Source organism: Mustela nivalis, assembly GCF_964662115.1.
Source record: "Mustela nivalis genome assembly, chromosome: 7".
Classification (NCBI taxonomy): Eukaryota; Metazoa; Chordata; class Mammalia; order Carnivora; family Mustelidae; genus Mustela; species Mustela nivalis.
Window position 1 is genome coordinate 8,126,184 of NC_139026.1, and position 25,806 is coordinate 8,151,989.

The following is a 25,806-nucleotide window of genomic DNA, read 5'->3' on the forward strand; positions in this document are numbered from 1 at the left end:
AGGGACTCGATCCCAGGACCCTGAGATCCTGACCTGAGCCGAAGGCAGAAGCTCAACCTACAAAGCCACCCAGGTGCCCCTCTTTTTTATTCTCATTCATTTCAAATCCTCCATTACTGACTCCTCACCCAGATTCTTTTCTCTTCCAACTCTGTCTGCATGGCCAAGCAGTGGTGACTTCTCCTCGGTCTGGTTCTCACATTTTCTGCTGCTGGACCTCACAGGGCTTTCGCTCTGCTCTCTCTCAGGAGTATCTCCTCTGCTTTATGCATTCACTCAGCTGACATCCTCCGGGCCCTACTTTGTGCCAGGCGTTGAACTCCACATGGAGATCCAGAGTGGATTAGAGAAGCGGTCCCAGAACTCAGCTGGCTCCCACTCTCGAAGGAAAGACAGAGAAGTTGACAACAAAATGAGAGCTGTGTGCTAACAGAGCTAAACTTCACGTGGTTGAGGAGCCCAGAGGAGTGGTTCCTGATCCAGCCTGGGATGGGTACAGGCGCAGGAAGGGCTGAGGGAGATTTCCAAGTGAGATAACAAAGAAACTGAGTGTTGCGCACAAGTAGAGGGCACGGACGTCACTGATGGAAGGAATGATCCATGTAAATAGGAATTGTGGAGCCCATTTGGTTCATCATAACCATTGTGGACTGGCGTGGGTTGGGGTTGGTGATTCTGGTGGGGGCAGGCCACAGAGAACCTTGCACAGTATGCCAAGTACATTAGAACTCATGCCGCGAGTAAAGGGGAATCACGGAAATTGTTGATAACATCTGCATTAGGAGAATGTTTAATCTGGCAGCAGTATGAAGGATTGGGGGGGGGGGTGAAACTGAAGACAAAGAAACCACCACAGTGGTCTTGGCCAGAAACGATGGAGGCCTCATATGACAGCGAGACACCTTGCTTCTTCCCTGCACCTTGGGTTTTTGTCTCAATAGTAAGTGCTTTACATGCTATCTCATTTAACACTTGCAAGGTTCTGAGAAGTAAGACCCGTTGTTCTATCCATCTCATCTACGAGAAAACCAAGGTGCGAGGTGAAAAGACTGTCTAAGGTCACATGTGTTAAAACATGTTGGAGCCAAGATTCAAATTTAGTCTGTGCACTTAACTAATATGGTGGACCTGTCTATTACCGTGGCCACTATCAATGGCTAGAAGGCAGAGAAGAGTCTAGAACAGCGCGCTCCAACAGAAATATGCAAACCACAATGTGAGCCACATATGTCACTTTAACTATCTCACTAGCATATTTAAAAATTTATTTTTAATAATTTATTTTATTTGACATGATATATCCCCAATACTATCATTTCAACGTGAAATCAATATAAAATATTACTGAAATATTTTGCATTCTTTTTCTGAACTAAGTGCGGTATGTATTTTACAGTTACAGTATATCTTGGTTTGTACCAACCATATTTGAAGTACTTAATAGTACATGTGGTTACCAGCTACCATATCAACCAACATGGATCTGGAATGGCTCTCATCTTTCTGCTGTGGACAACATGGTAGATGGAGATAACATTTTCAGAGATAAGGCACTAAGGGCAGAAAAGATAATCTGGAAAAAAGTTTGAAATGCTTGAGAAACATCTAGGTAGAAATTCCTAGGCAGGGGTTGGATATATAGGCGAGGATCTCAGCATAGAAGTCTGAGTAGACATAGACAGTTGGAACCTAGTCTCATAGAGACAGTTATTAAAACCCAGGTTTAGAAGGAACTCACATGGGGCAATTATGTACAAGGACTGAGTTCTGGAAACACAAGGAAGGGCTGGATGCCTTGTGTAGGTAGAGGAATTCATTTGTAAGTATCTCCCCTTGAATGAGAAGGAAGGACAAAGTGAGTGGGAGTGCAAAAGGTAAGTTCGTGTAGGTAAAGAGGATGAAGGGAGATAAGAAATAGCCCTTCTAGCCCGATGTTGGCTGGGGTTCTCTTGCCTCTTCTACTTCTTTTTTTCTCTTCTACAGAAAAATGAGCCCTTTTATTGCTGATTCCTCACAAAATCTATATGCAAAAAGGGGAGGAAGAGGCAAATAAAATGTAAATATTTGTTCAACCCCAGGAAGTAAAACCAAGATGAGTACTCATGTCTCCCAATTGCCATTCCATATTCTCCCTCTCATTAAACTTCCTATTTTGAAATAATTATAGACCCACAGAAAATTGCAGAAATAGTCCAGAGAGTTCCCCTGTCCTCTTCATCCTCTTCCCACGATGGTGACCCCATACACCACCACCGTACAGCATCAACATCAGGAAACTGACACCGGTACAATACTATTAACGAGACCTTTATCTTTTATCATTTCTTAGCAGGAAGCACCCTGAGTAAAAAGAATCAAAATGGGGTAAGATGTAATGTCCAACCAGGTCCAGACCTTTATGGGTGTTCAAGACGTTTTTATCCCTGTAACCAAATGATGTGCCTCAAATAACAACACCTAAACGCCACCTTAATCCTCGGGCCAAAAATACCTTCTTACAGTGATCTGTAACTTGTACCAACATTATATGGTCAGACCAGACTCTTCGCTGTCTGTTTGGCTTCTAGTTATGGAGAACAGCAAAGGACAGAAGAACCGCTCTGCCGTCCCCACCCGGATCTCTAACGATGACTGTATGACTCAGAAGGGAAAGGGAGGTGCCCTACAACCAGGTCTCACTGACTACTGAACCCAGGCTCGGTTTCTGACAAGGCTGTGTGTCTTGCTAGATGCTGTTTCCCGCCCTTATCTACACAGCAGAAAACCAGTGGATTAGGAGGGAATCATTCAGATACGTGACCCCATCCACCTTTCAGGTTGGGATGATTTCAGAGGAACCTACAGCACCCAATAGATAGGCTCCTCAACAAATGTATGGGGTTTAATCGAATCAGCACACAAAAGAAACAGACCCAAAGGATACCGGCACATTCCTCAAAAGCAGGATCAAAGAAAGAAAGAATCAAGACATCTCTTTGCTTCAAGGAAACAAAAACCATTGAGAGAAAATGTAGCCAACTCAAAGGGAACAGTGGCTGTCCATCAGCCAGGGTTTGGCCAAGGCAAAGAACCCATCTATTAACAGTGAGAGTTTCTCTCTTTTTTTTTTTTCCTCTAAGTGGTAATTTGTTAGCCAGTAAATATGGAATGACTTTTTTTTTTCTCCCTTGGAGATAAATGAGCTCTAGTTCTCAAAAAACGATATATCTGGCAAGAGGTGGAAAACAGAAAAATGAAGTGTATATTCCATTAAGACCTGAAAATTCAGCAAAATACTCCTTTCTGGTAGCTGGGTGAGAGGAATTTAACAATTGGCCTTGACAATTTCTGAGCAGCCGAAGAAGGAACAATTTAGCAGGAAGAGGCTGGATCAGGGTGCTCAGATGCCTTCAGGCTGAGTGATCTCTCGAAATGTATTTTGTGTATCTATACTTTTCCCTTATAGTGTCATGTACCGTATCTTTGCTACCAGCAATAAGACAGCTTCTGTCCAGTTGGAGAAGGCAGGCTGGGGGCAATTCGCAGTCGGGAAGACAAACTAGAGCCCCAAAGGAACAGGACCCAGGGAAGGGGGAAGGGGACTCCTGACTCGGTCGTAGCCATGGGGAAGGGTCTCCTGCCCCCCAGGTGCTGTGACCGAGCAGCCCTTACAGGATGAGAGTGGAGGAAAAGAGCCAAAATCAGCTCAGCTCTATCAGGCCGGTTAGCCAAGGGTCAAGGGTGAGAAAACCCATCCTGTGTTTGACGGACTGGCCCTGTGCGGACCAGAAGTTCAAAATTCAGCCCCGAGATCTGTTCTGCTGCCGACCTGTACCGTGACAGTGTGTTTTGGCCGTCTGTGTCCGACCCAGCCATTTGTTTGGGGCTGACTAGAGGCAGCCTGCATTTTCAGATCTGGGCAGGTGCTTACACAGACCCCGCTCTCCGGTCAGACAAGAACGCCACCAGATGTGACTAAATGTGCCTCCCTTTCTAGCCGTTTCAATGTGAGAAATCCCTCCCCTATCAGTCCGCTGCAGAAAACTATTTTTATCGAGGTCGTTCAACCCCAGCTCTGAGATGCATCACAGATATGTCCACAAAAGTTCCCCAGCCGACAAGGAAATAAATCCCGTGCCGGACAGACTCGAACACTCGGCCAGGCAGCAAGGGGAGTGTGAGTCCTGCCTGCGATCCCGGAGCTGCAGGTGAGCTAAGTGGGGGAAGCAAGGCAGAATTAAAATGTGATTGCCGTGGCGTCTGGTTTCTCCTCTCTCTTCAGCTTCCACGGAAGCAACTGAGAAAAAGGGGAGAAGAAGCAATTTAAAAAAAAAAGAAAGGGAGAGACAAGGAAGGCCCCTTCCCGGAAAACCAGTTCTCAGCTTGAATGCTCAGCTGTTCATTCCACTTCAGAGAGCCAGTGACCACTTCCTGGGCACCAGGGGACAGAAAGTCTCAGTCTGATCCAGGCCGGGAGCAAAGCAAGGGGTGGCAGCTTCTGCTGTCTCCCCTCCCCCTTCCAATCACAATAAATATATTTATACTCACTTGATTGTGGCAGCCAGACAATGCTCCCCTAATTGGCAGTGATCAGAGCTCCAGAATTGCTTGGGTGAACCTGCTGTCTCTCTAACAGGCAAAGCAATAAGGGGCCACTAAGGCAGTCCCCATTAACAATTTCCGGTGGAATGAAAAAACAGTCCCCCGACTCCTGCATGGCAATGGATTTTCCTAACAGCTCCTAAGAGGCAGCCCTTGAGGAACTCAGACTTAGAGGAAACTGCCCAGCATAGAATGCTTTTCTAAATCTTCCCCACCCCCAGCTCTAGGGCATAGAGGGAAAAAAAAAAAAGAAACCATAGCCACTTCCTTCTGCTGGAGGTTCTTTTGTTCTTTTACGTTTTTCTCTTTTTCTCTTACGGGCCTTATGGAGCTAGCTGTCATTTTTGGTGCTTGGTTCTTTGCAAATTTCAGGGACATCTGGCACGCAGTTTCCTGCATTTGCTAGCTTCGTATTTGTAGATGCGGATGCGGTCTCCACTGCGTGTGCATGTTAACATTCCACGCGCATGACTGATGCACACATAATTTGGAACTTGAGGGCCTTGGTATATTTTGACATGTAAATGCGACTACCACAGTGCTGATCATACGTAGTTGCTTAATAAATGTCTGTTAAATAAATGAACGCATCAAGAAGGCAAATGTCACTCATTCATTCATTCATTCATTCATCAGACGTGTGAATACCTGGTATGTGCCAGTGTGTGGCTTAGAATGTGCTAGATGCTGCGTGTCTAGGGACGCACACCCACGGTCCCTGCCCTCAGGGAGCTCACAGTTGAAGGGTGGGAGACAAGCTCATAAACAGGCGATGATAAGACATCATGGAGAGAGCCCTGTGCAAGGTGGCATGGCTGAGGAGGGAGACCTTAGTCTACCTAGGAAGGGGCTGAGGCCATGATGTGTGTAGTGTAGAGGGTCTCCTAAAGGTGGTGACGCCTGGGCTGGCACTGTAAAGTGTTCCAAAGGAGACAGCATAATTGAGGCAGGACGCAAGAAACAGCAAGGAGTAAGCAGAGGAGGTCTAGAAGCCCGAGGGTGTTTGGGGAAAGCACTGAGGCCAGGAGTTAACAAAAAAGAAGTGGGGGCTCAGACAGGGGACTGGCTCTGGCCAGTAGGGCCTGGGGCGAGTAAAGAAAGGAGCTTCAACTACCTCAGTTAGGACTAAAATTCTTCTGGATTGTGTCAGAATTCGTCCATGCACTCCGCAAAGCAGAATTTGAACCTGCTTTGGAAGCACTGCCCACGGGCCGTAAGTCACTGCACCTGTCACTGATGAGCTGTGTGAACCCGAGCAAGGGCTGCCTTCTGCAGGAGTGTACTGAGGGCACGGACTCTTGGGCTCTTACAAGCTTCTAGAGGGTAAGTTGCCTGAGTCTCTGAGGTTCGTGTGCAGATCACAGCTGGGCCTGTACCCTGTGTGGACCACGGGGCTCTGAAGTCACAAGCCCACTTCCCAGCAGCACACAGTACCCCAGCACCACTGTCTTAAGGCACAGAGATGGGCAGGCATGTTGAGTGCAGCTCAGCAGACGCCCCTAAGCAGTCTTCACGAGAATGTGCTGCATGATGGAAATATCCTACTGTCCCCAGCCTGGGTCAGGGTCTCATTATCTGAGTTCTGAAGAGCCCCCAATTAAATTCATAGCACGGATTGCTGCTTGATTACATCTCTCTAAAGCACTGCTGAGCTTATATCCTTTCTGCTCAAAAACCCTGACTGATTCCTCTTCACGTATAGAATCAGGCACTAAATTCCTAGAACGACATTCGAGGCCACCCTCAATCTACCCCCTACCCTACCAGCCGCAACTTCTGCCTCAGCCAGGTGGGACCCTGGGCAACGGCGTCCATGGAGATTCCTCCGGCTCTGCTTTTTCTCCCTCCAGCCCCCCCGCTAAAGGTCCAACTCAAATTCAAGACCATCTCTTCTAGGAACACCGTCTGGCTGCCCTGTCCTCTTTGGCATCCTGTGTGGTCCGTACGGTGTTGTTCATTAGTGACCATTAATTTCACTTTGTGGTTTACGTCTTACTTCCCCAGGTAATTTGTAAGCTCCAGAGGATAGGTACCAAGCCTCCCTCCTCCTCGCAGTCTACGGACTGAGCTCAGTACCCGGCTCATGGTAAATAATTGCTGACAATGGCTTTCCTCCATTGCAGCCTCCAGGAGGCCACTGAGTAAAATCCACGGCAAGTAGAATTATTACTGTGTCATCACAGCCCTGTGGCCCAAAGTCCTTTTTCTGTCTTCTTGGAAAATGGAAACGTTGGAAAGAGTGGTCTGCTACAACCATTTTAGAGTAAAAAGGATGTGAAACATTTCTCCGACAATTCATAAACAGTATTTTAGAGGCGTTCCCTCGGAGCTTAAAGTTCATCCGGGAATGAGCTATTGTGCAGATCGAAAGGAGCACAGGTACGCTCCACCAGGAGGAATAATCACTCTGCTAAATTTATTTATTTATTTATTTAAAGATTTTATTTATTTATCAGAGAGAGAGAGGGAGAGAGAGCGAGCACAGGCAGACAGAATGGCAGGCAGAGGCAGAGGGAGAAGCAGGCTCCCCGCCGAGCTCGATGTGGGACTCGATCCCAGGACACTGGGATCATGACCTGAGCCGAAGGCAGCTGCTTAACCAACTGAGCCACCCAGGCGTCCCTCACTCTGCTAAATTTAAAGGGAAGAATGATTGAACGCTCCAGCTCGAAAGTAGAAATGGTTTAACATCACACGACTGAAGAGGAACATGAGTGACTTACTTAATGTATGGCCCCCAGTGTTCGGTTTTTATTGTATGTTCCACTGGGCAGCGCACGGGCTTTCTCACAGAAGAGGAACTGGTATTAAATCAATAAGGAAAATCACCATTTCCTTACTGATCCAAGAGCATTTAAGGAAGCTGAGCCCTGCCAATATGTACAACTGTGCAGAATTTGGAACTGGGCAGTGAAAACCACCACCGAAGCTGGCAGCTGTGATTCTCCCAGAAGCAGAGCTTCAAGAAGAAAAATAGCTTTTAAACTTTAGTTCCATTTTTGCAAATTGGATCTGTTCATGAAAAACTGTTTTAAGTCCAGGTTTCTTTCTTTCCTTTTTTTTCCCCCCCATTAGTAAAGGGTATGATTGTTTCTTTTCACCCACAAGGAAATTTATTCATTTACTCCACAAATATTTATTGAGAACCTATCATGAGTCAAACACCGTTTTAGGTGCTGGGGATGCAGACATGAACAAAAGAGGCAAAGTCCGTGACCTCGTGGAGACTACCTGCTAGCGGAGGGAGACAGCCGATCAAAGGGAGAGAGAGAGCTAGTAAATAAGTAAACAAATCAGTAGATAAATATTGTGTCAGGCATAAATATGGAAATGATGCTAACATCCTATTGTACTTGAAAAATCATTTTCTAGAAAATTAAAAATGAAGGGACATGTGGGTATCTCAGTCGGTTAAGTGTCTGCCTTTGGTTCAGGTCATGATCCCGGGGTTTTGGGATCGAGCCCTGCGGCAGGCTCCCTGCTCAGTGGGGAATCTGCTTCTCCCTCTGCCTGCTGCTCCCCTGCTTGTGAGCTCTATCTCTGTGTCAAATAAATAAATAAAATCTTAAAAATATGGAGACTCCTCCATGAATATTATTTAACTCATATGTCATACACATGAAGGGGTATTTAAAAAATAACTAGAAAAGAATATATATATTGCTCTTTACATGTGACATTGACATTCCCTGCTGACTTTCTGCAGCCTCATATCTCTGAATCTTTCCTAGACCCGAGGGCCCAGTCATAACAGCACCATGGAAGGTTCTCTGGCGATGTGATGTGCATATTGTTACTAGGTGTTCCTTCTTCCTTGAAGACTCCTCCTCCTTCTCTCTGATCCTTGCCGCCCGTTAATATGGCTCCAAAGTTACCCTCTCTGTGTAACCTTCCCAGATCCACCAAGTAGAGCTATGTGCTCCCTCTCTTCTGTCCCAAGGATATCCTGGTACCTTCTCAAGTCAAGGAAAGCATCTCCTGGAAGACTTCTGCAGTGGTTTGTTTACTTCTATGTCTTCCTTCCCAAGCTACACTCCTCCAAGTAGGGAGTGTCTTGTTTGTAATTTTATCACACTGCACAGTGCCTGGCCCGTAGTAGGCCCCCGATTAATACTGGAAGAATGAATGAATGAATGAATGACCTATGGTCTCCTCTGTTTTGGCTTATGCTAAGCTATGAAGTCAGAAACGAGGGCACTGTAGCAGAGTAGCGGAGGAAAGCCAGCTGGCCAATACAGAAAAGAACTCCAAACAATGGATTTTAAACATTTGAGCTCATGGACTGCAGATGATAAGGAATTTCAAAATCAAGGTTTCCTAGATGATATTCTGTGAGTACTAACTCTGGACGGTTGAGAAGTTCAAATAAATGATTAAAGCATGTAAAGCAGAACAATTAAGTAATCTGGATCATTTACTGCAGGAGAGAAACTTGAAGAGACTTAATAATGGGTCTTAATGAAAGGAAAGATTGTATTCCAAGGACGACTAAACACCCTCCATCTGCATGCACACAAAAGAAAAAAAAAAAAAAAGGAGATCACAGCACTATAAAATTTAAGTTAAAAAAAAAAAAAAAGGAACTCAATTTCAAGTGGGTTACAGGAACTCATTTCAAGTTACTCTTACAAATAACTGGCATGTGAGGAGGGCTTACTCAGAGCCAGGTACTGTTCTAAACCTCTCCCCATGTGTTACTTTCCCCCAACCTTACGACAAACCCATGTAGGTTTTACAATTTCAGTTGTATTAACTCCTGTTTTACAGGCGAGGAAGTGGAGGCATCATTACTGATGGTTAAGGAGTTCTCCCCAGGGTTGCACAGCGTGTGCTGGTGGAGCTGAGATCCCAGCCAGGGCTGTCTGGCCCCTGAGTCCTTGCTCTAGCGTACTCTGCTCATGGCTTTACTAGAGGCAGACATAGAAACCAGACCGTCCTCTCACCGTGGAGACCTGAAGCTTAGCTCAGTTAAGCTCCTGTGGCTCACTTAAATTTGCACAAGAAAATCCTTGAATACGTAACTGCCCTTCACGGTCAGGGCCACTTGACCATCTCATGGGCTTTACTACATCAACGCGTGTGCATGTGTGTGCACATGTGCGTGCATATGTGCATGGTGAAATTCGAAAACCTGCTTTTCTTTTCTTTGTTCTAGTGAGTTGGCTCACCAGCTCTTGTCTTTCTAATGAGATGTTGAGTGGTTCTGTATTGTTTTCGGCAGCCTGCACACGCGGTTTATAGGAGCAGACGCAAGTCGAGTCACATTTAGATGTTATGATTTTAGCTCCAGAGTGAAGGAATATACTCTCGGGGCTGTAAAGTCAGCATCTTCTTCCCTGTTATTTTTTTTCCAAGGCAACCTTGTTCGGCCTGCCCCGGGGACAGAAGCAGTGGGGTCGTCAGCAGCACAGAGCAGGGGCAGCTGGCTGAGCAGCTCAGAGGCCTAACACCAGGAAGTCAAGGCTCATGTGGTCCTTGGAGGAGAGAGTGATCAGGCCCCGTGCTGCAGGAGACCTGGAGGCTGGTTCCGGGGAACCAGGGCAGCCCAGTAGGAGCCCTGTGAAAGGGTGTGAATGAGTCACTACACTTTTCAGGTTGACTGAGATGACTTCTGTTGATTTTCTTCGAATTTAGATCTGCTATCAGTGTTCACACATGGGGCCTAACGGGAAGAAGATGAGTGAACATTTTCTTGATAGCGCCCGGCCTTCGGCAGCATTGCGATAAGATTCGGGTTAAGATGTGACTCTGCAAGAATGTGTAGGTCAGCGAGTGTGTCCTGAGGGCCTCAAGGAGGCGTGTTTTAGTGTCCTGAGCCTGAAGGAGACCCAGGGGGACAATGTTTTCTGACGTACACAAGTCAGCCTGAGTTGGTATAGTCTGCGAGAGACACTTTCTTTTTAACACCGGGTCCCCCACAATGACTAGATAGATTATTGGTGCCTTTGGTTAAACTTTTGGGTTCTAGAAGCTCACTTAACCTTTCCGGTCTGAGTTTCCTCATCTTTAAAATGGAAAGGACAATGGCACCCACACCATTGGGCACAGTTAAATAGATTGATACGTGTCAAGTGCTTGGAGCAGTGCCTGGTATTTAGGTAGCATGAAATTTGTATTTATATTCATGCACACATCTTTGTTCATACAGCCGCTTACTTAGCAGAGGACCAACTCCAATGCTTATGCAAAATAGGTGCTTAACTATTTGTTAAATGTTGCAAGAATTAAAGGAATGGATTTAGTGGAATACATGTATGGTAACCTGTTCTGACTTCTCAGAAACCTGTAATTTGGGGGCAGATTAGGTGTTAGATTTAATCTCCTATAGAGAAATATTTCAAACAAGCAGAGTGTTGGGCAACCAAATAGTTATCTCTGCAGAAAAGAAGGGAACAGAGATGATGGTTTTGCATGAATATCACAATGGAAATGGCATGAAAAATTGATTTTTGAGGAATTGAGGAACAGGTAGCAAGGTCCATGACTCTCAACCAAATAAAGAAAAGTATCTAATATAATCAGACATTTCAGATCTGCTAAGTATATGTTACTTTTGAGTTTACAAAAATAAATATAAAAAATGGGAGTAAAATCTCTGATCTGTATTTACCTTGTATTGATTTTCGAATAATGACAGCTTAAATCTGAAATGAAAAACTTAAGAAAATGGAAAGAAAATGAACAAGATAGTGTTTTAGGAGCTGGTACAGGTTAAGAGTACATTGATATTAGATTGAATCATATGAAATTGCCACTTCCTTTGGTGAAAAATGGTCGGACATTGTCAGTTTCAAATGGTTCAATCTAATATATTTAAGCTAATTAACACTAAATCAAAATACTTATAATACCTTTCCCTTTACTGCCTTTCAACTATGACTCTAGAACTAAATGGGCCAACTGTATTTGTCTTGGCCTATTTTGCCTCTCAGAATTTGAACACAGTAGGTGCTAAACAAATGTTTTCTTAATTGAGTGCTGTTTTCTGTTAATTTCCCTCAAAAATTTGACCTAAATTTCATTCTGCTACCTAACGCCGAGACTGCCCTTAAAATATAATTAACAAAGTGTTAGCTTCATTTCATGTTTTATGATTTAGATAAATCCTTTCTGTGCCTTGTTTGGGCAGCACTGGGAAGCTAATTAATACATTATTAATATATTGTAGAGGCAAACGAGACTCTGCTTGTGCACACAAGCCATGACAAGAATAAATTTGGGTCAGATATAGTTTTGCAATTAAGGAAAAATGTTGTGATAATAATGAGAAATTACTGTTTACATGACATATCTCTGCACATTCAAACACATTATAAACTTATAAAGGAGGTGAATGGCAGAATCAGGCACGCTTTCTCCTGAAGGTTCCAAGCATTTAGGGCTCGACTGGGGCATCCAAAGGGCCCTGCAATGAACTAGAAATGATAACCTTTGGGACCCCCAGGAATGAAGAGCTTCCTTATTATTCATCAGAGGTTTCATAACGGTTGGCACTGGTCCAAGAGTTAGGAACACATATTGAAATAAATGAGCAGGAAGCCTTAAATGGGTTTCAACTCAAAAAATGAAAGGCTTTTTCTACAGTGGAAGGGATGGGGTATGTTCAAGGAGGAGCATGAATAAACCATGAGTTATATTACACCTGCTTGGGCCTCGGTTTTCCCCACCTTGGTTCACTACCTCCTGGAGAATACTCATTCTCTATCATCTCTGTTGCTCCCAAGGTAAGTCACGTCATGCCTTAAAATGAGATACGTTTCTTAGGGGGATGAGCTAGAGCTCTAAAATGGATTATTTAGGTATTTGTTGACCTGGAGCTGTGAGAACAGCCACATTGCCTAAGCAGAGTTCTGAGAAAAGAGTTGCTTTCATTTTTTAAACAGAAGAACCACAATCCTTGTTCTGTTTGGATCCTCAGACAAATCAAATAAATGAGCAAAAGAGGGCTCACGAAATCACCAGTTTTAACTTTACCCCCAGTGCCACAGATTTTTCTTAGAGATTTTTTTTTCTCTGAGTGTGGACCATGTACAATATTCTGTTCGGTTCGTGCTGTCTAATGAGATCCCAACCCAAGGGGATGGGCTCCTACAGTAATGTCTTAATGCTAATTACATTTTAGAATGGTTAGGGCAAGAATAGTTCCAAACATACTTGAGGTAATAACTAGTCCTTTATCTAGAAGGTCAACAGTTCAATCAAACAGAGAAAAAAAAATGAGCATATCTTAAGAAAGAGTTCGAGTGGTTTTGTACAAGAGCTCTCATTAAGTCTACAAGAACACTTAAAATACTGGTAGAGCTAGGTAATTCTATATTTCCCTTTTTAACTCACCGAAAGCCCCTGATTTCAGGGAGCAGTGTCTGAGAACAAGAAGCAACTGGCAGGTGAAGGGGAGAAAGTGTGTTGTTAAGGAATTGGCTGGAGTTTAGGTTAGGGATCTGTGCCAAGACTGCAGCACAGAGTTTGGGGGTGGGGGATGGATGTGAACTTGCTGATGAAAAAGCAAAGGAGATGCTAGAGAGTTATAGGTATCAGATGAGGCCCCGGGCCAGTCTTCTATTACGGTAACAACATGGCTTAAAACCGTGGTGACAGTAAATCTCTCGAATAATTGTTCATCAAACCACTGTACACAAAATTACAATCTGCTCTCAGGAATGCAGTTTCTCTAACAGTGTCAGAACTTTCCCACCTCTTCCCATTTTTCTATGATTTCTAATGCGCTCAAAAGGGGAGCAGTTGGAAACTATACCCATAGCTTTCTGTTTTAAATGACTCACGTTATCTTTCACTTAGGAGGGCCTAGTAATTTAATCTATTTTTAAGATATTTATTGAGCACCTATTATTTGCTTGGCAATAGTCAGATGGCTAATCGTTTTAGAGAGGATTCCTAAAAAAGACTTCCTGCTCTGCCAAAGATAAAGTATTAAAATAACAAAACAGCTCAAGGATTTTTTCCCCCATGTGCTAAAAAGTGGTGTTTCTCATCCTCCAAGAGCCCCCCACTCTGCACAAGGAGGTCCTTTCAATAAGGGTGTGATGCAATCTGGCGTTGTGTGAAGCGCCAGTCTAAGAAGTAACCATTTTAGGGGGACCACGTTCCGGAGAGAAAACACAACTAAGCAGGGAACATGAAGAATGACTTCTATAATTAAATTACAGGGAAACTTCTGAGCTGAAAATCAAGTGACAATAAAAGGGACTGAACTCAGTAACCTTTAAAGAGGATTTTCAAACGTACGGAAAAGTACAGAGAAGAAGAAAATGCCTGTACGTACCCACCACTCATAGAATTTTTATGAGTCTTTGTAACAAACCCTGTTCCATGTCAGAGGGGTCCAAAAGTTGCTCAAATAAAAACCTTTCTGTGTCTGAGGCCAGCCTCTGGGGATAGAACCTTTTTGGAGGTCATTACCGGCTGGGATTCTCTTCTATCTTCTGGCCACTCCACCAGGAGCTGTTACTGGTGGGGGAGGGGAGGGTCTGGCAGATGCTAGCAGGGCTCCTGCCTTTCGGCACCTCACAGTCCATTTGAGAGGATCGATGCCCACATAAATAATTCTAACATAAGGCTGACAGGAGTGCCCGGGAAGAAAAAGATTAATTCTGTTTGGGGCTAACCCCTCAAGGTTGGCTTGGATTTAGGAAGGTGGCTATGTGGGGGCTGGGGTAGCTCGAGCAAGAGGGAAGGCCTTGTTCCAGAATGTTGAGCAGACTCCGGTCCTTGGAACCGAGTGTATGTTCTCAATGAAAAGCGTATGCTTTGGCTATTAATTTGAAAAAAAAAAAAAAATGTTGAGTGCCTCTAGCTTATTGATGGCGGTGGGGGGTGGGGTGTCAATGTCCTAATTTCTCTCATTTCCTTTCTCAACTACCGAATTGCCACTAAGTCTTACTGAATTTTTATATATAATCCAGCTGCTTTTTAAACCTCAAAATCATGTAAAGCAGTCATAATTTACCTTTGGAGAGCATGTTAACAATTTATAAATGCCTTTCTCTATACACATGATGACATTAGATCCATATAACCACCCTGTAACACCATAGGCTCATCTCCTCAAGTTATTTCTTTCAAGTTACTTTGAAAGTAACTACTACTTACAGGAACTACCAGCTGTAGAACTCAGAAAAATTTCCACTAGCAGCCTTATTGTGTTAGAAGTGCACACCAGGATAAAGGCAGCAATTTGGGAGTAATGAAGGAGAGGGTCCCGAGATAGACAGTGATTGTCACAGAGGGAGGATTGTGGTTCTGGAAACGAGAGTGATGCAGAAGGTAGAAGAACGGATTAAGCGCAGGGTGGTGGTCCATGGCGGGAGCAGGGTGGGGGAAGATGGTGGTACTTAGCACGGTATTGGGCACTCAGCAAGCCCAGAGTTGATATCTGTTCAGCCCTAAGTGGGGTTGGGTCTGTATCTTGAGCAGTTCCAGCAGGCAGCACAATTCAAAAATATAAAGTGGTGACTTTTAGAACATGGCTACAGAATAAAATGAATATTTTTTTTTATAACACTGAGGAGTGAGAGAGTGGTTCAATCTGGGGGAAGGGAGGAACGCTCATCACATTTGACACATCTATGCTCTCTCTTCTTCTGCAACATCTCCATCTATGGTAACTTTATAAGCTGCTTTTCACATACTGAATCGGTGCACTTTTGCAACTACTTCATAGAAGCTCAAACAGCCAGGACACCGTGATTGTTGTAATCTAGTTGGAATAAGCCTTACTGACTTCAGATACATCAACATATCCATTTAGTCTGATGCAAATCAGTTTACTTTTCTCCTTAGAGACATGATGTGAAATGAAATTAATCCAGTTGCAGCAAAGTGAGTGAATTCAGTTGACTAAATCCCTTTTCGTAGAGAAGAATTTTGTTCTGCAGCTCATTTGAAACAAGATCCACATGGCAGTATAATGCCATCTCTGGAACTGAGCAAATGCATTTATCCCACTTTTATTTACAGCTAAGTTCACATCAGAGCTGTTTCCTAGGATAGTGTACTCTATTGTCCTTAGGTGACGGTCGCAGTGAAAGCATTTGTGGGACAACCAAAATGTGACAATGGCACTTAGCCTAAGGACTGTCTCTCCAACTGGACTATGAACTCAGCAAAGATCAACAACTCCTTGGAGAGAGAGAAAAGAGAGATGAGCAGAGACCAACAAAACCATGCCTATTCTTATACATTATCTCTTCTCTGCCCTCCATTGTCAAAAGGGCAATCAACACACAGTGTTTGTTTAATAAATACATTTTGGTGGTGACTCACACAAGCAGGCAGGACCTGGAGACGGTCCAGAGAATACCAAAGGGATGAAGAGGTTGGGGCTGTGCACATGCAATTGAGATCCTCTGCCCCAAAAAGGGGAAGGCTGGGCGTGGCCATTCGGGATGCAACTGAGGTTGTTGAGTATCACCTTATGTTAGAAAGCACGTAGCCTCCCTGGTGGGATGAAAGGAAGCCAGCTGACTTCCCGGGAAGAAGTCTCGACTTAGATGCATTATAAGGCATCAACACAATCTTTAAAGAAATCTTTCCCTGGAAATTTTACAGTTGTAAAGTAGACAATCTTTCTGAAATGATTGAAGTTCGGTAAAGCAAGGAAATGACCCAAGAACATCATAAGCTCTATCCCAGTACTGACCCCAGGATTTTTCACCAGCCAGGGTCAGGACCTGGTTCGATTCTTGCCTACCTTTCTCCATAGCTGAAAGCACGTGACCCCTTCCTGCAAGTCAACGATACTGTAGACTCTGCACTAACCCTTCTCTCGTTTGGGAGGGATTTAAGACATTCGCTGTGGCTGAATACTTGGCTAGATCATATCAGGTCACCCCCACTGCTGCCCTGGCTCAGAGATGTCCAGTTCCAACAAACAGGATTTTGTCTTACTCCTAAGCCCTTGTTTTACTGGATTTACCTGAAATCCACTGCGTACTCTCAGGCTAACACCTGAAAGCCTTTCTTCTTTTCCAAGCCCAACATGATTTTGGGATCATATCTAGCATCTGCTCTAGGACTGAAGCTTTGTGTCTCTGGCCCATTCTCCCCCCATCCTACCCCAAGCCCCAGTTCATACCTAGGGTCTAGTCTCTGAATCTCATCCCTGTTATGTAAAGTTGACTATCTTTGTGCACAGAGCAACGTGATCGTCTGTCCTAGATGTCTCCTCTAGCTTGTGGCTGGATCCCCCACTGCCTTCCTTCCACATCCCTCCCACCATCATTGGGCCACTGCCAGCCTATCTGTTCTTTGGTCATAGCATGACATGCCACAAGGCTCCACTTGCTCATGGTGTTCTATAATGTACAGTTGCACATCTGAATCTTTCTCTACAAACTATATACCTCTGTAAAAGGGTTTCTCAACATTATTACTATTGACATTTGGGGCTGGGTGGGGGCCGTCCTGTGCATTGCAGGGTCCTTAGCAGCATTGCTGGCCTTCACCCACCCAATGCTAGTAGCAGCCCCCTCACCCCCAATTGTGACAACTAAAAATGTCTCCAGGCATCGCCAAATGTCCCTGGCAGGGGGCGGATGTCAAATCTCTCCCTGTTCTACAAGAACTCAGAAAGTCAAGAGTATTTTAAAGCCGGTTATATATATTTTGAGAAATAGCTAGATGTATATAAAGTATTTAAATCTGGTAAAAGTTTAACAACTCTAAACTCTTAATCAACACCAAGTGGAATTTTAGAATTGTATCACGACACAAGATGGACACTGGGTAACGTGGTGCGAAACCTTGCACCCTAGGTCAGTTCTTCTCATATTTTTGTGTGAATAAAAATTATCAGGGTGATCTTTTGAAAGTTCAGATTCTAATTCAGTAGGTTTGAGGCAAGGTCTGAGATCCTCATTTGTAATAGGTTCCCCGAGTGGTATCAGCTGGACTGGTGGTTGAAGCTGGGTAGGGAGGCCCTAGATGAAAATCACTGGGATGGCGTGGCGGGCGGGGGGGTGGTGGTGGTGGTGGTGGTGGTGGTGGTGTGGACATCTGTGAATCTTAAGGATTACAAGGTCATGAGAGCAACATTCAAATTTGCCTCCGAATGACAGATTAGGAAAACGTGGATGCTCCCTGAACCTTTCTATAAGAACAAAACTGCTCACAAGAATGGGTTTTGAAATACGACGTTTCTATTAGCTTAAAGTTATAAAAGTTATACAGATTAGCCCTGAGTTCTCTGCTTTGGCTGGGAAAGAAAACCTATGAACCGCTAAGCTACTTTGGCAAGACTTTTAGGGGTTTCTAAAGATCTGACAGAAACCTAAACTTCAAGGTCTTTGTAGTCCTTATTCTACTAACGGAAGAGGCCAGGGCTGAAGATGCCAGTGGGGGAGGGGAAGGAGAGAGAAGAATCACTTTAACTGAGGCTTTGCAATAAAACAGATATACGTGTTCATGTTTACTCAAATTACAAATCAGGCACTGAAATTGTACTGACATCACGTGATGCTACTCTAAGCCCAAATCAGATCACTCAGCTACAGCTTAAAACAGTTGCAAAAATGGATGCTATTTATTATAACGGACAGTGGTAAGCATAATCAAATCTTCCAAAAGCTGCTGACAGCCTGAAATAAAATTTCCTCTTTTCACTTAATAGTGCCTCTGAGTAACTTTTACTTGGAGTCTGCAGACATCTGACTCATTGTTGCGTATCCTTGGGAAGGAAAGGGCCACTCACATGTGTTCCTATTTTATAGCCAGAAAGATGGAGGATTGCTGGTTTGTCTAGAGATGGAGATATGTCCAGGCTTGCAGAAAGTTTACTGATAGGAGGGAGATAATTAAGTCCTGACCCTGATCTTCCAGAGGGATCCAGCATGAGACTAACCATGCCCTCAGCAGCAAATAAATACTCACCTGCTAGGAGGGAGAACTAATTCACTAGCTTTGAAATATTTTTTTAAAGGTATTTATTTTTTTAAATTTTTAATTGATTAATTAATTTATTTAACACAAAGAGAGAGAGAGAGAGAGAAAACAAGTAGGCAGAGTGGCAGGCCGAGGGAGAGGGAGAAGCAGGCTCCCCCAGAGCAGGGACCTCGACATGGGACTCAATCCCAGAACCCTGGGATCACGACCTGAGCTGAAAGCAGACACCTACGGGCCTACCTACTCAGGCACCCTGCTTGGAAGTATTTTGATAGGCTGTTACAGTACGGCTTAGTATGATAGGGATAAATTTCTCTACATTTAAACCTGTGCCTAGAGTTTTTTGTTTGTTTTTAAATCAAGAGTGTAAGTACAGAATAAGGAAGATCTGGCTTAGTAGTCAGGCATGGGAACTCACGGGTTTCAGCTGACCACAATTTCGGTATGAGTCAGCCTTGTGACATGAATGCCAAAAAGGCCAATGCAATCTTGGGCCATATTAATAGAAATATAAGGCATAGAGGAAGGGAGACAACGACTCCATGGCACTCTTCATTTGTCAGAGGGCTCCTGGAGAACTCTGTCCCATTCTGGGAACCACCATCCAGGCAGGACTTTAAACTGAAGTCTGTCGGAAGTGAGCACTTAAAATGATGACAGCAGCCAAAACCCCATCTTAGGAGAGTAGTTAAAAGAACCAAGGCTATTTAAGCTTGAAGAAGAAGACAGAGAGGGACATAACTGGAAGTGAGAGAAGAGCAGGCAATCTGGGAAAAGAGCTTAAGGGACAGTTTCCAGTAGCAGAACTTTAATTTCTGGCTCCTCAAGGAAAAATAATTCATGGAGACTTCTCAACTCCTATCATCTGCAAAATAAATGGATCATCAGTGAAGAAGATTCTATTCCTCCTATGATTTCCGTGGAAGATGCGAATTTGTGGATGTAGTTATGTCTCTCTGTTTAGCCACCTCCCTCCCCTGCAGTGGCACCTCCTCCAGGAAGCCCTCTTTGCTCCACTTGCTCTGTTAATCCCCTTGGCACAAGTTGTGCACTGAAGTTTTCATCTGTCCAGTTCCCCTAATAGCTTGTATGTTCCTTAGGGGAAAGGATCCATTTGGTTTTGTTTTTATTACCCTAAGTGTTCTTAATGTATCTGCATACTGTGAATTAGAGATTGAGGGGGTGTCTGCTGACGGTAGCCCCCAAAATAAATCAAAGTAACCAGACGGGTAATTTTTTATAGCATCTATATGACAGAGCATTATAGCGAGCTCTCTTGATGATAATAGCACCTAACTGACCCTTCATTTTATGAGATAATTTGAGCTGACAATGTTGGCTATGTAATAAATCTTGCTTTTCCCTACATCTTGCATTTTAAAATAAAACAAAACAGAACCACGAAGTTTACTATGGAAGAGCTCCATCTACCTTGTTCCAGGTCTTGGGAATCACTCTCCAGCTAGGGGATTTTTTGGTCTCCACACTTTCTCCCTCTTTGTTTATTCGGATTATTTACGGGGAACCAGTGTCCAGTCACAACAGGGTACAGGATCTAGTTGATGAAGTGAAGTAGTAGTCTACTTAACAATATTAGTCTAAGAGATAGAAATGTCACAGAATAGGGTTGGCTAAATAAGAAAACACCATATTATTCATTTTATAAATATAAACGAGATATCACATCGTTCTATTTATCAAAGGTCTAAAATTCTTGTAACAATGGATGTTTCTTCTCAAGGGTCCTGCATAGCAGGTTAAAGAATGGCATTGTCCCACTCAAAGACAGAGGAGGGAAGGGAGCCCACTAAGTCATCCACGAGGCTAAGGAAAGAGCACGGAACATAGGAATAAAGTTCATGCTCTGTCGTTCTCATCAGTGGACAGTATTTCTTCCCACAGTCAATGACCTGACACGGGACTGAGCAAATTATACGCTTCTCTGCAAGAAATTGTTATGGCTCCATTTGATGGCCTGAAGTTCATTTGGAACATTCACAGACAAAAAGGGCTGAAAACCAGGGCCCCCAATTTCATATCTCTCGCTATTGATCACAAATAAAGATCTGTGGCAACCTTCCCGATTATGGAGGTAGCCAGCCTGTCCCTGCCAATACTCTTTGGCTCAGACTGATCCAAAGGCCAAGAATAGTGTGGCTCCTGCCATCCGGGCAGACCTTTGGATCTGGGGTTCTATCTGGCAACTGACATACAGAGCATGAGAATTTTTCTGCCTGTTTTAGCTTCCCGGAGAGACTCAGAGCTAAGCTGGGGCTACCTCATGGATTTTGTGTATTTGGCAGCATATGTTACAGACTATTTTAATAAATCTGAAACAAATGCTAACACAAATTCTTCTAATTATACTGACCCAAAGATTCCCCAGGTAGCTCCCAAAGTGAAGGGCTCGGTCACGTCCTTTCTTGTTTAGGGTTTTCTGTGCTCAGCGCTTGTAGGCCCTCTTACGAGTCTCCCGGTTTCCAAGCACATTTCAGGGACATTAAAGGAAATAATTCAATAATGAAAAATCGGGATGGAAGGTTTAGGTCCTTCAAGAGGAATAACCTTTATAGAAGGATAAGGTTTATCAGCCCCAAATAAGTCCATCATCTTTATTTATTTCCATATTATACTCTGAACTACCCAAGAGGGATAATAAATAATCGTGGTAGGTCTGTCTGATGCCGAGCACAGAGAGCAAAATCACGGTGAGGCAGTCAGCCCTGCAGGAAAATGAAGCAAACAGCAGAATGACACACAAGCAGCCCACAAAAGCACTATTACGTTTATAGCTTCTAAGGGGATTTGGGCATCGCAAAGGAACTGATCACGAATTGGACACCAGCTTTTATGACCTACAGGGAAGGGTAAAAGGTCTTGTCCTTTATTACAGAAAAGGTCATTTCCCTCTATTCTCAGACCCAGTGGGATTAAGTAATTTGCAACAGAACTAAAATGGCTTCAGAGCACCTATGGTCTAACCTCTCACTTGACTGAGAAGGAAACTGAGGCCCAGAGAGGTTACAATGTCTTGTTCAGAGTCACGCAGGAAGTTTCCAGGAAAGCCAGAATTCGGATTTCCAGAAGCTCATCAAGGATTCCTGCTTCTTCAGAATGTAGTGCCCAGACTAGTGTAGCAGAAGGAGCTCTGAGTATCAACTTCACAACCTTGGTCTTAAGTCTTGGAGGACGTTAGCAGAATGATCTTGAAAAATTTACCTAACTTCTTAAGCTTTGGTTTTCCCACACTGCAACACGAGAGGTAAAATATGTAGTGTGTCTACCTCAAAGATCAAATGAGATCGTGTGTGAAAACTCTCTTGAAAGCCTTTACAAGGCTCCGGGTGAAATAACTTCAGATAAAGGAAATTCTTTCTGTTGAGGATACACGGGTAGACTCCACAGGATTCATGGACCACTGGAAATTCTGCATAAAGGTGTGTGTGGATGAGTGCTATCTAGGCACACACACTTTTCTTCCTCTGGGGAGTTTCTAGAGCTTTCATCAGCTGCCTAAATGGGTGGCTATGTACTATGGATATCAACATATTTATGATCAACTTAAAAGGTTGATGTATTAAAATATAACTATTTTTGTGTATTGAATGTAGGTCTGAGATTTTCTTGCTAGCTTTACTGATTCAATAATCTGTGTTTTTAGAACATCAATCTATTTGGGGGAGGGGAGCTAATCTAACTTCCCATTTTGCTCCATGAAAGACTAAAAATCTATGGCCTATAGAATGACGAAAAGAAAATTCAGATTACAAATCAACCAAGGTTTTTATTTTCCTGCTTGTGTACTTCCCTAGTAATATTTTTTGGTTATCTAAAAGAGCTTTCTTTAAAGTCATATTTAACAAGAAAACTATCTACTTATTATTTACTGAGTTCCTACTGAGTTCTCAGCACTTGGTTTCCAATATTTACCCATAAAGCACTAGACAAAAGACACAAATCATAAGCCATTTGTAGGCTTCCACATTATGCCCATGGTTCTAGAAGGCTGAGCGGTGTGGAGAAAAACAAATGAAAAAGTATTATTTATGACCAATTGATCAATTAGGCTGCTTTTCATTAAAAAACATAAAAAGGCAGAACCGATTTAGCAATGACTGTGTTCGAAGTGCATAAAAACATTATTAATGTTGGATTTTTTTTTCTCATTTATTTTTAGTTCTGTTTAGAAAATTACACTTGAGAGCTTTCTGTAACAGCATTTAAGGGAGTGGGTAAGACAGCCCCGGAAAGCTTTTGTAATGCTAATAAAGGGGTAGGGTAGGATACCTGTTTGCAAAGCCTTTTCTGTATAGAGTTCTATGTTTCCGAAGCAGAGACTGACTTCTGGACTATCTGAAGGTCTGAGATAACCAACCAGGGAAGTCACCTACTTACGAGACTCATCTACTGTCCCACTGAGAAATCCAGTGGGGTCTTTTACAAATCTGACAATGGCTATACTCCTGTGTTTAAGTGGTAAAATCTTAAAGTACAGGAATGTGAAAAATGAGAGGGATTTTTTTTCCTCTCTTGACTATATCAAAATATCATCTCCTGCCCCACGGCCCTGAGGACTCATAATTCCCCTCTTGTATTATTCCTTTGTGTTAGCTTCCTTCCTTTTCCTTCATAGTTCTGTATTTTTCAGGTCCCAGTGATATCTTTTGTTTAAAGTTCCTCATACAGAGCCTTAAGCTATATAAATCTGGTAAGTGCACTCATCTGTGCTTAATGTAGTGCTATCATTCCGATGAATAAAACCTAAAATCTGCTTTGGTTGCAACAGTCCCAGACTTTCAATAACTTAGAGTAACTTAAAACCTGGGTGGTGGTGGCGTGAGGTCCCGTTACTGCTTCCCATTCAGTTCCATTTCTGTCATCTCTCCTTACAGGTTCCTTACAGGTTCCAGTCTTCGGAGAGAACACTCTGCAGTCAGACTTCCTGGGTTCAAATCCGGACTCTACCACATACTAATTAAGTGACCTTGTGTCAGTTTCTTACCCTCTCTGCACCTGTGCTTCCTCACTTGCAAAAGAAGGATAACATAGCCCTTAGTTCTTTGGGTCTTTATGAAAAGCAAATGAGTTCATACCTATAAAGGAATAGACCCATGCTGGGCAAGCAACACTAACAGACACCATTTTAGGGACTTTACATGTATAAATTACAGTTGCACCTTGAATAAGGTGCGGGTTGGGCCACTGCCCTCCACCCCTACCTCCTGTTCAGTCGAAAATCTGTGTGTGACTTTTGACTGTCCCCAAACTTAACTACCAGTAGACAACTGTGGACCAGAAGCCTTACCAATAATATGAACACTCGATTAACACCACTTTTGCATGTTCTGTGTATTATACACTGTCTTCTTACAATGAAATAAGCTAGAGGGAAGAAAATATTATTAAGGAAATCACAAGGAGGGGCGCCTGGGTGGCTCAGTGGGTTAAGCCTCTGCCTTTGGCTCAGGTCATGATCTCAGGGTCGTGGGATCTAGCCCCGCATCGGGCTCTCTGCTCAGCAGGGAGCCTGCTTCCTCCTCTCTCTCTGCCTGCCTCTCTGCCTACTAGCGATCTCTGTGTGTCAAATAAATAAATAAAAATCTTAAAAAAAAGAGAGTCATAAGGAAAGGGGCATCTGGTGGCTTAGTTGGGTAGATGTCTGCCTTCAGTTCAGGTCATGATCCCAGGGTCCTGGGATAGAGACCCACAGTGGGCTCCCTGCTCAGAGGAGATCCTGCTTCTCCCTCTGACCTTCCCCCTTTCATGCTTGCTCGCATTCTCTCTCTCAAATAAATAAAAATTTTTAAAGATTTTATTTATTTATTTGACAGACAGAGATCACAAGTAGGCAGAGAGGCAGGCAGAGAGAGAGAAGGGAAGCAGACTCCCCGCTGAGCAGAGAGCCCAATTCGGGGCTTGATCCCAGGACCCTGGGATCATGACCCAAGCCGAAGGCAGAGGCTTTAACCCACTGAGCCACCCAGGTGCCCCTCAAATAAATAAATATTTTTTAAAGAGAAAATCATAAGGAAGATATACTTACAGTACTGCACTGTATTTATAGGAAAAAATCTGAGTGTAGGTGGATGTGCACAAACAAACTCATGTTGTTCAAGGGTCAACTCTATTGAGTCTCTAAAACAATACGATAAGATAGGTACCATTATTACCCTCGTTTTTGTAGCTTAAGAAATTAAGGCACAGAAAGACTAACTTGTCCCATCTGGCCCAGTTAGTAGCTGGAGGACTGGCCTCAAACCCATAGCAAGCACTCTAAATGTTACTTATTATTGTTGTTAGAATTATTGCCTGAATTTATACACTCAATAATATCTGCTATTGCTGCTCAAAATGATGAATTTGTATGTCTAATCCTTCTTCAAAGTGCATTAAAAATGTATATGATCCCCAGTGGAGCAGTCGATTTTGGCAAGGATTATCACCTAAAGCCATTAGGTGACATTTGTTGGGAAGTAAGATACTACCAGTGTCGAAGCGTCACCCCCTCGGAGAACTTGTTAACTGCAAAAGCGGAAAAAGTACTTTTACAATGAGAGCTCCCTGGAGTGAGAGCACTACTGCGAGCCACGATCAAACCGAGAGTCACAAATAGAGCGACAACCTGGCATTTTGTGCTTCCTGATGAGATGCGATATGGAGCACCTTATAAAAGACATTCAGTCGAAATCTAATCAATGCGTAGGCCAGACGTGGGTATTTATAGGAAATACAGGGGGTAGACGAGCAAATTAAATGACACCATGAGGCAACAACAAATCCAGAACATGGGATATCCTTCAAGATAACTGGCCTAACCCTTTAAAAAATCCAATGACAGGGGTGCCTGGGTGGCTCAGTGGGTTAAGCCTCTGCCTTTGGCTCAGGTCATGATCTCAGAGTCCTGGGATCGAGCCCCACATTGGGCTCTCTGCTCCATGGGGAGCCTGCTTCCCCTCCTTTACTCTCTGCCTGCCTCTCTGCCTACTTGTGATCTCTGTATGTCAAATAAATAAATAAAATCTTAAAAAAAAAAATCCAATGACAATAAAAAGACATAAAGCCCAAATGTAAAAATGTGTTTTTCTTTATAAAAATTAGACCCTACTTTTTTTTCTTTAAAGGTATAGACAGCTTTGGAGGTCAGGTGGTGAAGTTTAGATATGGTCTAAATATTAGATCATGCTAAAGAATTACTGCCTGTCTTCTTAGGTCTAATGATATTGTTATGGTTCTGTAGGAGAATGCCCCCATTCTTAGATGTGTACCCAATCATTTAGGAACAAAGTGTCACTTTGTCTGTAACTTACAAGTAGTTCAGAAAGAAAT

At 43.4% G+C, this 25,806-nt stretch overlaps 1 protein-coding gene and 1 long non-coding RNA gene across 4 annotated transcripts in view; one reads left to right on the top strand and one right to left on the bottom strand.

Annotated features, from left to right (window-relative positions):
- The window catches only part of GRAP2 (GRB2 related adaptor protein 2), a 62,810-nt gene that overhangs the window by 33,548 nt on the left and 3,456 nt on the right, over positions 1–25,806 (bottom strand). Inside the window, exon 1 of one of the 3 annotated variants that reach the window (XM_082740033.1) lies at positions 4,528–4,789. The exons of the other annotated variants lie outside the window; for them this stretch is intronic. The gene's annotated coding sequence lies outside the window, so the exon portion shown is untranslated. Of the gene's footprint in view, positions 1–4,527; positions 4,790–25,806 lie in introns of those variants that run through there. 3 annotated transcript variants of the gene reach the window in all.
- On the top strand, positions 3,351–24,381 carry LOC309869273. The gene is made up of 3 exons (XR_014314087.1): positions 3,351–4,187; positions 13,749–13,856; positions 23,373–24,381. It is a non-coding gene; the product is annotated as an uncharacterized lncRNA (long non-coding RNA).